Source organism: Lissotriton vulgaris, chromosome 4_1 (genome assembly GCF_964263255.1).
Source record: "Lissotriton vulgaris chromosome 4_1, aLisVul1.2, whole genome shotgun sequence".
Classification (NCBI taxonomy): domain Eukaryota; kingdom Metazoa; phylum Chordata; class Amphibia; order Caudata; family Salamandridae; genus Lissotriton; species Lissotriton vulgaris.
Window position 1 is genome coordinate 140134867 of NC_141691.1, and position 13996 is coordinate 140148862.

Consider the following 13996-nt stretch of genomic DNA (forward strand, 5'->3'; position numbering starts at 1 on the left):
TGGAGCGTTTGTTTTAATGTCTCAATTATAGTCTCAAAATTTGTTATTAGGTTGGGAGAATAGATTGCTTGAAGAAACTGCTTTGTATTTAATAGAATGGCGACTTTATTGAGTGTAGTGGAATTCCAGTATATCTGCCTTTGGCTTGTCTTTACCGTAACTGTACTGGATTTAAACATGATATGGCTGGTTGGGCATATGGTCGTTGTCCATTGGGTGTGTAGGGCCTGGATGGCATGGTCGCTTCCTCGGACGAAATAAATCTGAAGCTGAAAGACAGACCCATACAATGCCAGGCTGCAGATCATATAATCCAAAATTGATATGGAGTTTGTTCCCTGTCTCGTAAAAGAAGCAGGGATGTCACCTTCAACATTTCCGTTTAGGATAGTTCCATTTAGTAGAGGTAGTGATTGTAGTAATATTTTACCCCTTTTGTCGGCCTTGCTTTTGGTCGGGAACAAAGGCACTGTAATTTCAAGAGCTTCCTCCTTACACCAGCTTGCCCATTTCCGTATTTCTGTATTGGATAGTTTTCCGTTAAGGTCACCCATGATTATAAAAGGGAGATAAGCTTGAGTTTCTATTATTATCTGGATACATTCCAAGATTTCAACAAATAGCCCGTCATTTTTTTGTCCAGGGGGTATATATAAGTTAAAAAGCAATACGTTTTTTTGCAGCTCTGAAGTGTCTGACCCCAACCTGATCTTGATACATTGGAAGTGGTTAGATTTTGTGGAAATGATTTATTGGGCCCAATTGTACTCTTCACTTAATAGAATGGCTATACCTCCCTTCGCATGCCCTCGGCCCACCTGTTGCGCTGGGATGTCATAGGTAAAATACCCCTCCTGATGAAAACTTTTTGTTGACCAGGTTTCTTGAATTGCCATTATAGCTGGTTGGTTTTTCATAAGTTCCGTCATCTTTTCTGGTGTTTTCCCTGCTATGTTCCAAGATGATATCTGTAGACCACTGCTAAATTGAGCAATTCTTGTTCCGTGCTTGTTTTTTGTTATTTAAAGTCTCTGCGATCCATGACCAAGACTGATCAATATTTACTGTGTCCTTATCTTTGGAACTTTGGCTCCAGATTTCTCTCTCCCCGTCTTTTACTGAGATAATTAAATGATCTGCAGAGTCACCTATAAAATTACTTTTTTAATTTTTTTTATTTTGCTGATTAAAGGATTTTTGTGAAGATCCCTCAAGCAGATTTCTCGATTTTCCATCTATAGATTTCTGTATTGAGGTTAAATCGCAGCCACATTTATGGAGAGTCTCTTTTTCTTTCAATATAATTCCAGGGAGCACTGGCGACCAAAATTCTACCACGGCAGTTTTCGTATTTTCTTTATCCGGAAAGGATACTAAGTCGATGTCTTTACGTGATAATGTTTGTAGAGAAAAAATACATTGAAGGAGGTTAATAATGCGGCCTCGATTGAGAGGGGCTTCATCTGTTGGAAACAGCTCTGTTATTTGCAGCTGCGTCGATATTAACTCTTCTTGTGTTGGATCTTTTTTTCGGTAATCTTCGGGTCTTTGAAAATGAACTCTTAGTACAGGGCTTACTGGGTCATAAGGGAAGTCTTTTGCCCTTGGGTTTAACGGATTTTGTTGAAGAATTTTATTATTAGATTGTTCCGTCAGGTTTTGATTTGTTTTCTTTAGAGATATAGGAGATTTTATACTTTCTTCGTGAACAAAATGGGTGTCGAGAGGGGTAGTGATCTTCTGAAATTTGAGTTTGTATGATTTTTTCTTTTTGAATCTTCTCAGCGGCTTTCCCCTTTTTTCTTTCTTTCCACTTGCTTCTTTTTTATATTTTGTAGGTCCTGCACATCCTCACCGTTTAGGCAGGTACTATCCTTTTTTTCTTCTTGGACCATGACAGGATTGGCCATGATAGGTTTATCTTTGTGTTTCCTAAATATAGGATATTGGTTAGACTCGCTATTGGAGTCTTCTTTGAAGAGTTTCTTTAGAGAATATACCGTAGTTTTACACTGATTACTTGTTGGTCCCTTACCTGGTTTATTACCAGTTTGTGTTCCCATTTCTCTTTTCATCGTCACTAAGTGGCTAATGCTTTTGATGTCACTTGTTTCTTCTTGACAGTTGTCAGGTGTTCCCTTTACTTTGGTTTGCTCGGTTTGTTCTTTTTTCCTTTTATGTTCCACTAGAAATTTTAATATTCCTATTTGCGCGTCAAGTGTTTGATCCGAGTTCTTCAAGATATTACCTAGATGGGCGTGGACAGATTCCAAGATTTTTTGCAGAGAAAAAAGAGAGTTCGATACTGGGGTATTGTTGTTCGTTAAACTGGTGGATTTGAGCATAAATAGGTCCGGGGAATATTCAAGGAGACTCTCTCGGTCAACGGGTTTTTGTAATGTGCTATTGTGTATAACATCGGGCTCCTCCGGAAGCCCCAGATCTGATACTCCTTTCTTAACGGTTGGTTCACAGTACGTCGAGATATGATCGGGGCTTTGTTGTATATGAGATAAGTCCAATGATATTTGGCCAGTTGACTCTATTTCTGGGGGTGAGTCCTCGAGATCTGTTAAGGGGGTTGTTTGGACAGGGTCAGTTGCAATTAGGGTGTGTTCTTTGGGGGTGGCCTGTGCACTTCCCTCTTTATCTTTTCCGTTCTCCTTTATTTCAGCTATTATGGCTGGGTTTGACTGGTTTATTGCTACTAGCCCCTCCGTGGTTAATGATGTGAAGTACTTTCGTATTCCGGGGGTTCCTGTTGTCCTTCCACTTTTCACCGCTTTATTAGTTGTCTTCCTAATTGCCTCTTCTGTCCCCATTCTTTTCATAAAAATAATTCTTGATCTCAATTTCTTAAAGGCCATTTCCCTGTACCAGGGCTATTGATAGTATTTTTCCGATTGTAGGTTATCAATTTGGTTGAGACTGTAGAATATTAATTTAGATTGACACTGGCCTGTGGATTTGAGTGAGTTCCTTCCTCTGGCCGCAATACGCTGGATTTTGGGTTACTACTCTGTGGTTGCACCGGTTCTTTCAAATTGAGATGAATTTCATCTAGGCAGGGTCGTTTATGGTTGGCGTTCCAACGATGTTATTCTTTTAGTGCCAAACTTAGCAGGCACGCCTGAACTCTGCTTAATTCTATTGCACTCCTGTTTTATATTACTACTCCTTGCCTGGTGCACTTAGACAGACCCACCCCGAGAATTCATCATCAGGGGTCCACGACGCCTCGACAAACTCCACCACCTCGCTTTCCCAGGCCCGTCTACCCCTCACAGGGGGGCAGCTGCCGTCAGGGAGAAAGCATGGATAGTCTTGGGGTTTCGAAGTCGCGGTTGTTACCAAAGTTAATAAGGACTGCCACTGGAGGTAGTTGTAAAGATGAAGCTGAGGCAGTAGGTTAGGTTCAGCGTAATGAATGAAGAAAGCCTTTGTGACGTTGCAGAGTTCGATGAAAGAGCAGCCGAGTGCAACGAAGGAGAGTCTTTATGACGTTGTGAAACAAAGCAGAGACTGGAAGTCGGAACAGCGTCAGAGTTGCTATGGAGACTGGCGTGCGTGGAAGACGCCTGATGCGTAGTGACGCTGGGTAGCTTGCAGAGTTGCTATGGAGACTGGCGTGCGTGGAAGACGCCTGATGCGTAGTGACGCTGGGTAGCTTGACGGTGCCTGGACATGGGAGTTCTACAACGTCATCAGTTTGAGGCGCAGCCCAGGGAGAGAGGAACAACGGAGAAGACTGCGCGCAGAGTGGAAGCGCGAAGGAAAAGGTAGGAAAATCAAGGAATATGGCGAAAAGCCTGGTGAGAGTTAGTTGGTGGAAGCGGAGCGGGCTGGTACTGAGAGAAAGACCAAAGGCACAAGTCTGAGTAGCGCGCAGTGAAAGACGTGCAGAAAAGTTCAATTTGTCGAATAGTAGCAGGACAGGGTCGATTGTGATAAAAAGAGTTCTGTGGCTGCGACGGCTCTCTTGTGCAGCGAAGAAAGTAAACTGTAAAAGTACTCACATGGCAATGAAGGTCGTGAGATGAATGATAAAAAATCCTGAATACCAAAGCGCTTCAGAGATAACGTAGTTCTGAAGGTTTCAACAGTAGCTGAAGAACTGCTGACCATCCTCTGTCGCCAGTGTAAAGATGAAGCTGAGGCAGTAGGTTAGGTTCAGGATTTATTCAGGAGAAGAGAGCCGTCCAGCTTGAGGGAAGGACACAGCAGCAGCAACTGCCAAACAGGGAACACTGGGGAGGAATCCTCAGTACAGGACAATCTACAGAGTGACATCACAGGGTGATGGGATGACAGCAATAGCAATACAGATCACCACAGTAGTTCAAGGGGAGTTCGAGGGGATTTCGAGGGGAATGGCAATGCTGGCTGTTATTCGCTGCTGCCCCCCGCGTCGCTCTCACCGTAATATTGCAGCTGAATGTCCAAGCTTCGGTACATGGTTCTTGCCTCTGAGTTTACTTGACTCCTCTAGTTCCTGAGTTCCTTAGGCACCTCGGGTAGCTACTTGTGGATGCGGCTAGAATGGTAGCCTGCCAAGATCGTGCCTTGCTATGTACGCCTTTCTACAGCTTCCTGCATGTAATTCTTTTAGGTGTCCTTTGTGGGTGTCTGCCTTACTTCATGCTCCGTTGCTGGTGATGGTGCTTCAATTCGCCTGCTTTTATCTTTTTTTGGGGGGGAGGCGAGATTCAGACTGTTGTGCTGCACTCTCCAGCCAAGCCGAGCAACCCTGCTCCTCCTCTTAGTCTGCTCCTGCTCCGTGCACTGTTCAGACTCCACAGGTTCGTGAGCGACTCCGCACTGCCGCCCAACCTCCCGGAGCCCGCACCTGCCCGCTCCCGCTCTGCTCCACACTATGCTGCGGGGTACGGGGGTGCGGGGTACGGGCTGTGGGCTCAAAGGCGACGGCGGACGGGTTTCTGCTGTAGGCGGGCTGCGTGCTGCGTGCTGCTGCGCGCTGCGGGCTGCAGGGGTCCGGGCTACAGGCTGCCAGTTCGGGTTGCCGGTTCGATAGAGGAAATGGGTGGCCCGTTGACCAGGATAGCTTCAGCTCTCGGTCTCGGCTTCCTCACCACCAAACCGCCGAGCCGCCACCGCCACTGCCAAGCCGCCAGCCACCAGGCAACCCTGCTCCGCTCCTCTCCGCTCCCCTGCACCGCTCCTCTCGGTAGGCTCACACAGACTCTCTACGACTGCTGCTACTCTGCTTCGACTCTCCAGCGCCACCTTGCATATAGCCAGGTTCTGAGCTGGGATGGTGCAGTGAGCTAAAAAACGGTGATGGATCAAGCCCTGATCTCTTGACTGGGTAGGAGTATTCTGCATCATTCAGAAACTCTGTCCATCACCTTTTCCAAAATTGATTTTATCCACACTAAGTGTGGGAGGGTATACTCAGACGTGAGTCCCTAGCTCATTGCACCATTAGGATTCAAGGAAGCCGGGCCGATGACGGCTGAAATGCCAGAAACCGGTCCCCGGTAGCTTGTCTCCTTCCCAGTATAAGAATTGGCTTGGTAGTTTGGTTTGCCCTGTTCTCATCATGCACTGGGACAGGAACAGACTAATTTGCATATAGCCAGGTTCTGAGCTGGGATGGTGCAGTGAGCTAAAAAACGGTGATGGATCAAGCCCTGATCTCTTGACTGGGTAAGAGTATTCTGCATCATTCAGAAACTCTGTCCATCACCTTTTCCAAAATTGATTTTATCCACACTAAGTGTGGGAGGATATACTCAGACGTGAGTCCCTAGCTCATTGCACCATCAGGATTCAAGGAAGCCGGGCCGATGACGGCTGAAATGCCAGAAACCGGTCCCCGGTAGCTTGTCTCCTTCCCAGTATAAGAATTGGCTTGGTAGTTTGGTTTGCCCTGTTCCCATCATGCACTGGGACAGGAACAGACTAATTTGCATATAGCCAGGTTCTGAGCTGGGATGGTGCAGTGAGCTAAAAAACGGTGATGGATCAAGCCCTGATCTCTTGACTGGGTAAGAGTATTCTGCATCATTCAGAAACTCTGTCCATCACCTTTTCCAAAATTGATTTTATCCACACTAAGTGTGGGAGGGTATACTCAGACGTGAGTCCCTAGCTCATTGCACCATCAGGATTCAAGGAAGCCGGGCCGATGACGGCTGAAATGCCAGAAACCGGTCCCCGGTAGCTTGTCTCCTTTCCAGTATAAGAATTGGCTTGGTAGTTTGGTTTGCCCTGTTCCCATCATGCACTGGGACAGGAACAGACTAATTTGCATATAGCCAGGTTCTGAGCTGGGATGGTGCAGTGAGCTAAAAAACGGTGATGGATCAAGCCCTGATCTCTTGACTGGGTAGGAGTATTCTGCATCATTCAGAAACTCTGTCCATCACCTTTTCCAAAATTGATTTTATCCACACTAAGTGTGGGAGGGTATACTCAGACGTGAGTCCCTAGCTCATTGCACCATTAGGATTCAAGGAAGCCGGGCCGATGACGGCTGAAATGCCAGAAACCGGTCCCCAGTAGCTTGTCTCCTTCCCAGTATAAGAATTGGCTTGGTAGTTTGGTTTGCCCTGTTCCCATCATGCACTGGGACAGGAACAGACTAATTTGCATATAGCCAGGTTCTGAGCTGGGATGGTGCAGTGAGCTAAAAAACGATGATGGATCAAGCCCTGATCTCTTGACTGGGTAGGAGTATTCTGCATCATTCAGAAACTCTGTCCATCACCTTTTCCAAAATTGATTTTATCCACACTAAGTGTGGGAGGGTATACTCAGACGTGCATCCCTAGCTCATTGCACCATCAGGATTCAAGGAAGCCGGGCCGATGACGGCTGAACTGCCAGAAACCGGTCCCCGGTAGCTTGTCTCCTTCCCAGTATAAGAATTGGCTTGGTAGTTTGGTTTGCCCTGCTCCCATCATGCACTGGGACAGGAACAGACTAATTTGCATATATCCAGGTTCTGAGCTGGGATGGTGCAGTGAGCTAAAAAACGGTGATGGATCAAGCCCTGATCTCTTGACTGGGTAGGAGTATTCTGCATCATTCAGAATCTCTGTCCATCACCTTTTCCAAAATTGCACATGTTGCAGTCATGTCTGCAACATGACACTATGGGAAAAGCAAAAAAAATGCTTTTTCAAAGGTTTTCATTATTCACCACCAACTTCTAGTTGGTGGCAAATAACGAATCCTTAACTGAGGAATGCACTAACTTGAGTGCTTACTACATCCTGGATTCGGTAATTTACCGAATCGGTATGTTAAGAATTCGGTATTTTACCGAATCCTTAAATTACCGATTCGGTAAAATACTGAATCCTTAAAAAATGCCACCTACATCTCAAAAACCCAATACCGGTCGGTAACGGCCGAAATTCGGTAATTTCAGCCGGTACCGACCGGTATTGGGCGACCTACATCTGGCCCTTAGTGTTTTAACACCAGGCTGGTGAATTATGCTGATGATACCCAGCTCATTTATGCCCTGGAAGGTGAACATGACAATTCTCTGGAAAATGTCCACGCTTGTATGCGGGAAATGGTCAACTGGTTGAGAGACAACTCCCTGCAATTTAACAATGATAAAACTGAGATTCTGCATTGTGGAGTAGGCAGAGTGCCGCCGGCTCTTCTATCTCATTTTTGGACCATCCCCAAGGAGGTCCCTTTGGTACCTGTGAGGACGGTGTGAAACCTGGGGGTTAGTTTCAATGACAAGCTGAACTTAGAATCTCATGTCAACAAGCTGGTAGGGAGCTGTTTTACTCTTATCAGAGGATTACGGAAGGTGCTGCCAGTGCTACCAACTCATGCCAGAGCTCTGGTGGTCAGGAGTGTCATCATGAGTCACTTGGACTTCTGCAATGCTTTGCTATTGAAGTCTCCAAGATATCGTCTCGAGAGGCTCCAGAGAATTCAGGCAGCAGCAACAAAACTTGCACTCATGAGACCACGTTGGTCATCCTCATCTTTGGCCTTGGCAGATTTGCATTGGCTCCCAGTGGCTCAAAGGGTACAGTTTAAGTCTCTCTGCATCGTATTTAGAGCTTTACATGGACTTGGGCCCAAACCAATACAGAATAGGTTTGGATGGTATGCTCCTATACGCAGCCTTCATTCCTCATCAGCCAATCTTGTAGTTATTCCTAAGATGAAAAGAACGACAATGGGGGGAAGAGCTTTTGGTGTGGCAGCTGCCTGTCTTTGGAACAGTCTTCCAATGGAACGCAGACAGATACAGGATCTGATGATGTTCAGTAAGAAAATTAGGACCTGGCTCTTTACCAGAGTTTAGTCTGTTCTGATTGTTCCATAGCATCCCCCGTTAGTAACACATATGTATCGCAGCACCAGGATGCCCGTAGGGTTACAGTGCGCTTTATAAATGTGCCTACTACTACTACTACTTAGAGCATAGAAATACCCATATTCCATAAGTGGCATTTCTAAGCGAGTTATGCCAAACCCCCCTTTACAAATGGAAAGCGTTTGGCATGGCAAATCCTTGGATAGGAAACAGCATGATGCTGCTCCACTGCAATACACTATTGCAGCCCGAAGTGATGTCAACCAGTTCCACATTTTAACTTATGTGAAGAGCAAGCCTCACAGGTAGTGAAAACACACACAAGTATTCCTCACTACCTGGGTGTACGTGCGCTAGTGCGCACACCGACCTGCTGTGATAGGTTGGACACATAATCTTGAGCACCAGGGGTGCACGTGCCCCTTCCCAAGTCTGCAACAGCAGAATGGACACGGGTTTAATAAGACGTGTGTCAGTGCTAACGCACAAGTCTGCGATGGCAGGCGGCACACGCAATCACGGGCACCATAGGTGCTGGTGCCCACATGCCACATGCAGCTGCCTGCTCTGGCAGGTGGCTCATGAGTTTAATCACGGTAGCTGCTAATGCACACCCACTGGTCTGTAATGGCACACCGGCCATGGGCTAACCCAGGCCCTGGCACCTTAGCTGCGAGTGCATGCTCACCATTCTGCCCGGGCCAGCCGGACTCGGGTCGACCCCCTTACGGGTGTGATGCGCACACCCAGCCTGTGACGGCGGTCCGGGCACCTTGCTACTAGCACCATGGGTGCAAGCGCTCAGACACAGGCCTGCCACTGCAGGCCTGACATGGATGTTAGAACATCGTTGAATGCAGGTATGTCCTCACTAGGGGCACCTATCCATAATGCCATAGGTGCCAGGGCGCATCCTCCAACCTGCTACAGGATGCTGGACACGTATTTGAAATGGCATAAGGGCCGATGTGCACACCCTGGCCTGGAATAGCATGCTGGGCATATAGTTAAAACCCCACAGGTACAAGTGTGCACTCCTTGGTCCACGGTGGCAGACTGGCCCATGTTTCTGAACACTGTAACAGCGCCTTTTCATAGACAGTGTAGGAAGGCGCGCACTCTTCCATACTGCCTTGTCACTGAGGACGTGCTCAGAGCCCTAGGCCCACATGAGAGACTTTGCAACTCCCCAGGAGTTTTCCATTGGAAGAGACGAGCTCCAATGCAGGGGAAGCCACACGTGGGGGTTCCTCGCTACCAGGGCAGGGAACATCCATATGAACCCACTCGGCCTTCAGCCTACCACCCGCGCCCTTCAGGCGTGCAATGACAGGCAGATACAGGGATCCCTGGCTATCTGGGGGGTGGCACACTCAGTGCTATGTCCTACTACGAGTCCGGTACCTAAACCCACCCCGTGTACACCCCCTGCCCCATGTGGGCAGGATAGGTGTGTGCACCTTCCATCTGCAGTACAGGGGGATGGCTGCGTAGATTCCTATGGTCATGCTGATAGAGGTGTCAAAGCGTATGAGGAAAAATCAAACATTTTTAGGGTAATTTCTCCTAAGAAGAGCCATATCCAACAGTAATCATATTCATTTTTATTCACCACCCCCACCATTTATATTTTCCTTTTTTCTTTTGACCTGCATACTTTGGCAAAATGCCCTTCTTTTTACAACATGCACATTTTTTTGTCAGTATCAGGACAAGCAAGTGAATTGCAGAGATGAGAAAGGCTGCCAAACCTGAAACACATTAATGGCGCTTTCTTTTTTGATCCTTTCTGATTCTTGGTAAATCTGTTTTCTCCTTTACCCAATACTTTTGCGACTCTATCTTTACTATCATGGGAGATTGCCATTTTTGCCATACATCATGCTAGCTGCCAATTCCACAGCTCTACTCAATGTTAAATTAGGTGTTGTAAGTAAGACTTTCTGAACCTTTCTATTATTCGTGTGTTCAACTACTTGATCACAAATGAGTTCGCCTTCAGACTCCTTATATTCACATGTAGCAGCAGGTGTACTTAATGCACCCAAATAACTTTCCACAGGTTCCCCTGGTAACTGATGTCGGCGATGGAATTTGTGCCTTTCTAAAATAACACTTTTATGAGGTGCAAATCTAGCATCCAGCATCTTGAGCACAGAGGCAAATTCATATTCCACATCTGAGATCGAGTCCCCAGATTGTAGGCAACCTTCTTCATTTTGCTGACCGATGACGAAGCGCGTGGGGCTTCGCCGCCTGTCTAGAAGATGCCTCGGGGGTGGGTCACGTCCAGGGGTCTGGCCCCAGCAGAAGGGAAGCCGGGGAGTGCCGTCGCGCTCCCCGTCAAAAAGCCCTGCAAGGGGGCCAGGAGCCCACCCTGGCCCCGCCGAATGTGGAGGCGGGGGAGCGCCGTCCTGCCCCGTGAAGATGCAAGCTGGGGAGTGCCGTCGCGCTTCCTGTGAAAATGCCCTGAAAGGGGGCCAGGAGCCCACCCTGGCCCCTGCCGAAGATGGAGGCGGGGGAGCGCCATTGTGCCCCCCCGCAAAGAGGTCTGTTGGGGCCCGGGACCCCATCCCCGTTCCCCAAAACCAAGTCAGGGAGCGCCGTCGCGCTCCCCGTGAAGATACAAGCTGGGGAGTGCCGTCGCACTTCCTGTGAAAATGCGCTGAAAGGGGGTCAGGAGCCCACCCTGGCCCCCGCCAAAGATGGGGCGGGGGAGCGCCATTGCGCCCCCTGTAAAGAGGTCTGTAGGGGCCCCGGACCCCGGACCCCATCCCCGGGCCCCAAAGCCAAGTCAGGGAGCGTGTCGCAATCCTCGTGAAGGTGTGCGAGGAGCCCACCCTGGCCCTCGAGGAAGAGCTGAGGTTGGGGAGCGATGTCGCGCTCCCTGGGACTGAGTGCCTGGGACCCCATCTCCGGGTCCCGTGAAGAAGGAGAGGGGAGTGCCGTCGCACTCCCCCGTGGCCCCGCCCAACCAGCGGGCTCCGGGGTGTCTGCCTGCTGGAGCGGACAGACCAGACAAGAGAGGCCGGCTCCCGTGGCAGCACGCTAGAGTGCTGGCCGATAGGGGAGCCGGGGGGGCAGCCGGGGGTGGGCTCCCCAGGCAGCCCTCCAATGTGGGGAAAATGCGGGAGGCCTCGGTGGGACCGGACCTCCCTGAAGAAGGAAGTGGCCGGGGGTGGGCTCCCCGACCCGAGACCCTGCACCAAGGGGCCCGAGGGGGATCGGGCCCCTGAAAGTTGGTATAGGCGGCCAGGGGTGGGCTCTGGAGCCATTTCACTCACCTTGGGGTCCGGGTGGGAAGCCACGGCCGGAGGCCCAAATCGCGGCTCTCCCCGGAAGAGCCGCTGTTATAATGTGCAAGGAAAAGGAGGAATCGCCCATAATGCCTTGACAGCCTGAACCGGCCCCAGGAGAAAAGGTGCCAGGGGAGCTGCTGGAGAAGCGCAGTCTCCCTCAGCACGAAGAGGAAAGTCCTCCCCCCCTAAGTATCTAGATTAACCTGTCAAGGACTCAGCACAAGCATGGGGCTGGACCTTTTGTTCTACAGCTGGGGGTGTACTGAGAAGTGCCTCAAGGAGTGAAAGGCTGAGCTGGGGAGGTCTGGAGAAGGGCATCCCCTGGAGTTGAAGTGGTGTAATTGCACCAGAAATGCTTTTACTACCGTTATTTGTTTTAGAGGGACTGAAGGTGACATGTGTAATGTGAAGTACATGTGTAAGGTGATGTCGTAAGCAAAGTGGGGTTATGTTGCCAGACATTCCTGCTAGGGTGTCTGGCTGTACATGTGTAATTCTGTGATTTCATCTGTGATGCCTTTAGGGGCTGTAATCGCAGTGCATTCTAATGATCCAGAAATGTGATGAGTGCTGTCAATCTAAAGTGATGCTTAAACATGTATTCTTGCTGCTGCGCTTAGGTGAAGAACCCAGTCTGCTAGCCCTTAAGATGTAGAGGTGTATACTTCATGGTCAGTAGGAACTTATTAGTCAGAGTTATGTGTCACCAAGGCAGGGTTACCTACTTTAAATGCTTGTTGAGCTAATGGGGAGGGGGGCACCACTGGTATGGCGCCAGGGCGCAGGATGGGAGTGGTGGTACTAGACCCCACCCCCCCTGCGCGAGGGGTGGAGATGTTATGCAATGTCACAAAGTAATTCCAACAGCTTATGCATATTTGTAAATTGGTTCATAGTATTGAGTAGTGTGTGTGTTGATTAACCGCATCATTGCTACAGCAAATTCCCGTGCTGTGCTGCAATTTTAAAAATCCCTTGTTATGTGACAAGGTCAACTCGTCAAACGCACAGCGCAGGTAACACCCATGACGAGTTGACCATGTCACAAGCATCGAAGGGGTTAAATGCACTCTTACTTTTATAAAGCAAAGTACAGTCTGGACAATCAATTATTGGGATCACTGAAATAATATCGAGAGACAAAATATCGACCTGCAAGAATATCGTTGAGAAAATATCGACGGACAAAATATCGAGTTTCTATCTTCAAACAGGTAAGTACAAAAATCTCGAGTTAAAAATATCGTTTTCAAAAATATAGTTTTAAAAAATATCGACTTTACTAAAAACTATGTTAAATTAAATTAATATTAAACACTAAGTACTAAAATATACTTAAAAATACTTAAATTAACTTATAATAATTAAATAATTAATGAAAGTAAAAAAAAAATCATATTTCTAAAAACATATATATATATAGTAATGAAATATAATTAAATATTAGCCAATATTATTAACGTACAATAACAAAAGATTAAAAATTACTATTCCCACTCCAGTGGGTGCAACAGTAGGGAAAGCGTTGGATAGCGTAGGGGTTAAAATTACTATTCCCACTCCAAAGAGTGCAACATTAGGGAAAGCGTTGGATAGCGTAGGGGTTAAAATTACTATTCCCACTCCAAAGAGTGCAACAGTAGAGAAAGCGTTGGATAGCGTAGGGATAAAAATTACTATTCCCACTCCAAAGAGTGCAACAGTAGGGAAAGCGTTGGATAGCGTAGGGGTTAAAATTACTATTCCCACTCAAGTCGGTGCAACAGTAGGGAAAGTGTTGGATAGCGTAGCGGTTAAAATTACTATTCCCACTCCAAAGAGTGCAACAGTAGGGAAAGCGTTGGATAGCGTAGGGGTTAAAATTACTATCCCCACTCCAGTTGGTGCAACAGTAGGGAAAGCGTTGGATAGCGTAGGGGTAAAAATTACTATTCCCACTCCAAAGAGTGCAACAGTAGAGAAAGCATTGTATAGCGTAGGGGTTAAAATTACTATTCCCACTCCAGTCGGTGCAACAGTAGGGAAAGTGTTGGATAGGGTAGCGGTTAAAATTACTAGTCCCACTCCAAAGAGTGCAACAGTAGGGAAAGCGTTGGATAGCGTAGGGGTTACAATTACTATTCCCACTCCAGTGGGTGCAACAGTAGGGAAAGCGTTGGATAGCGTAGGGGTTAAAATTACTATTCCCACTCCAGTGGGTGCAACAGTAGGGAAAGCGTTGGATAGCGTAGGGGTAAAAATTACTATTCCCACTCCAAAGAGTGCAACAGTAGGGAAAGCGTTGGATAGCGTAGGGGTTAAAATTAGTATTCCCACTCCAGTCGGTGCAACAGTAGGGAAAGTGTTGTATAGCGTAGGGGTTAAAATTACTATTCCCACTCCA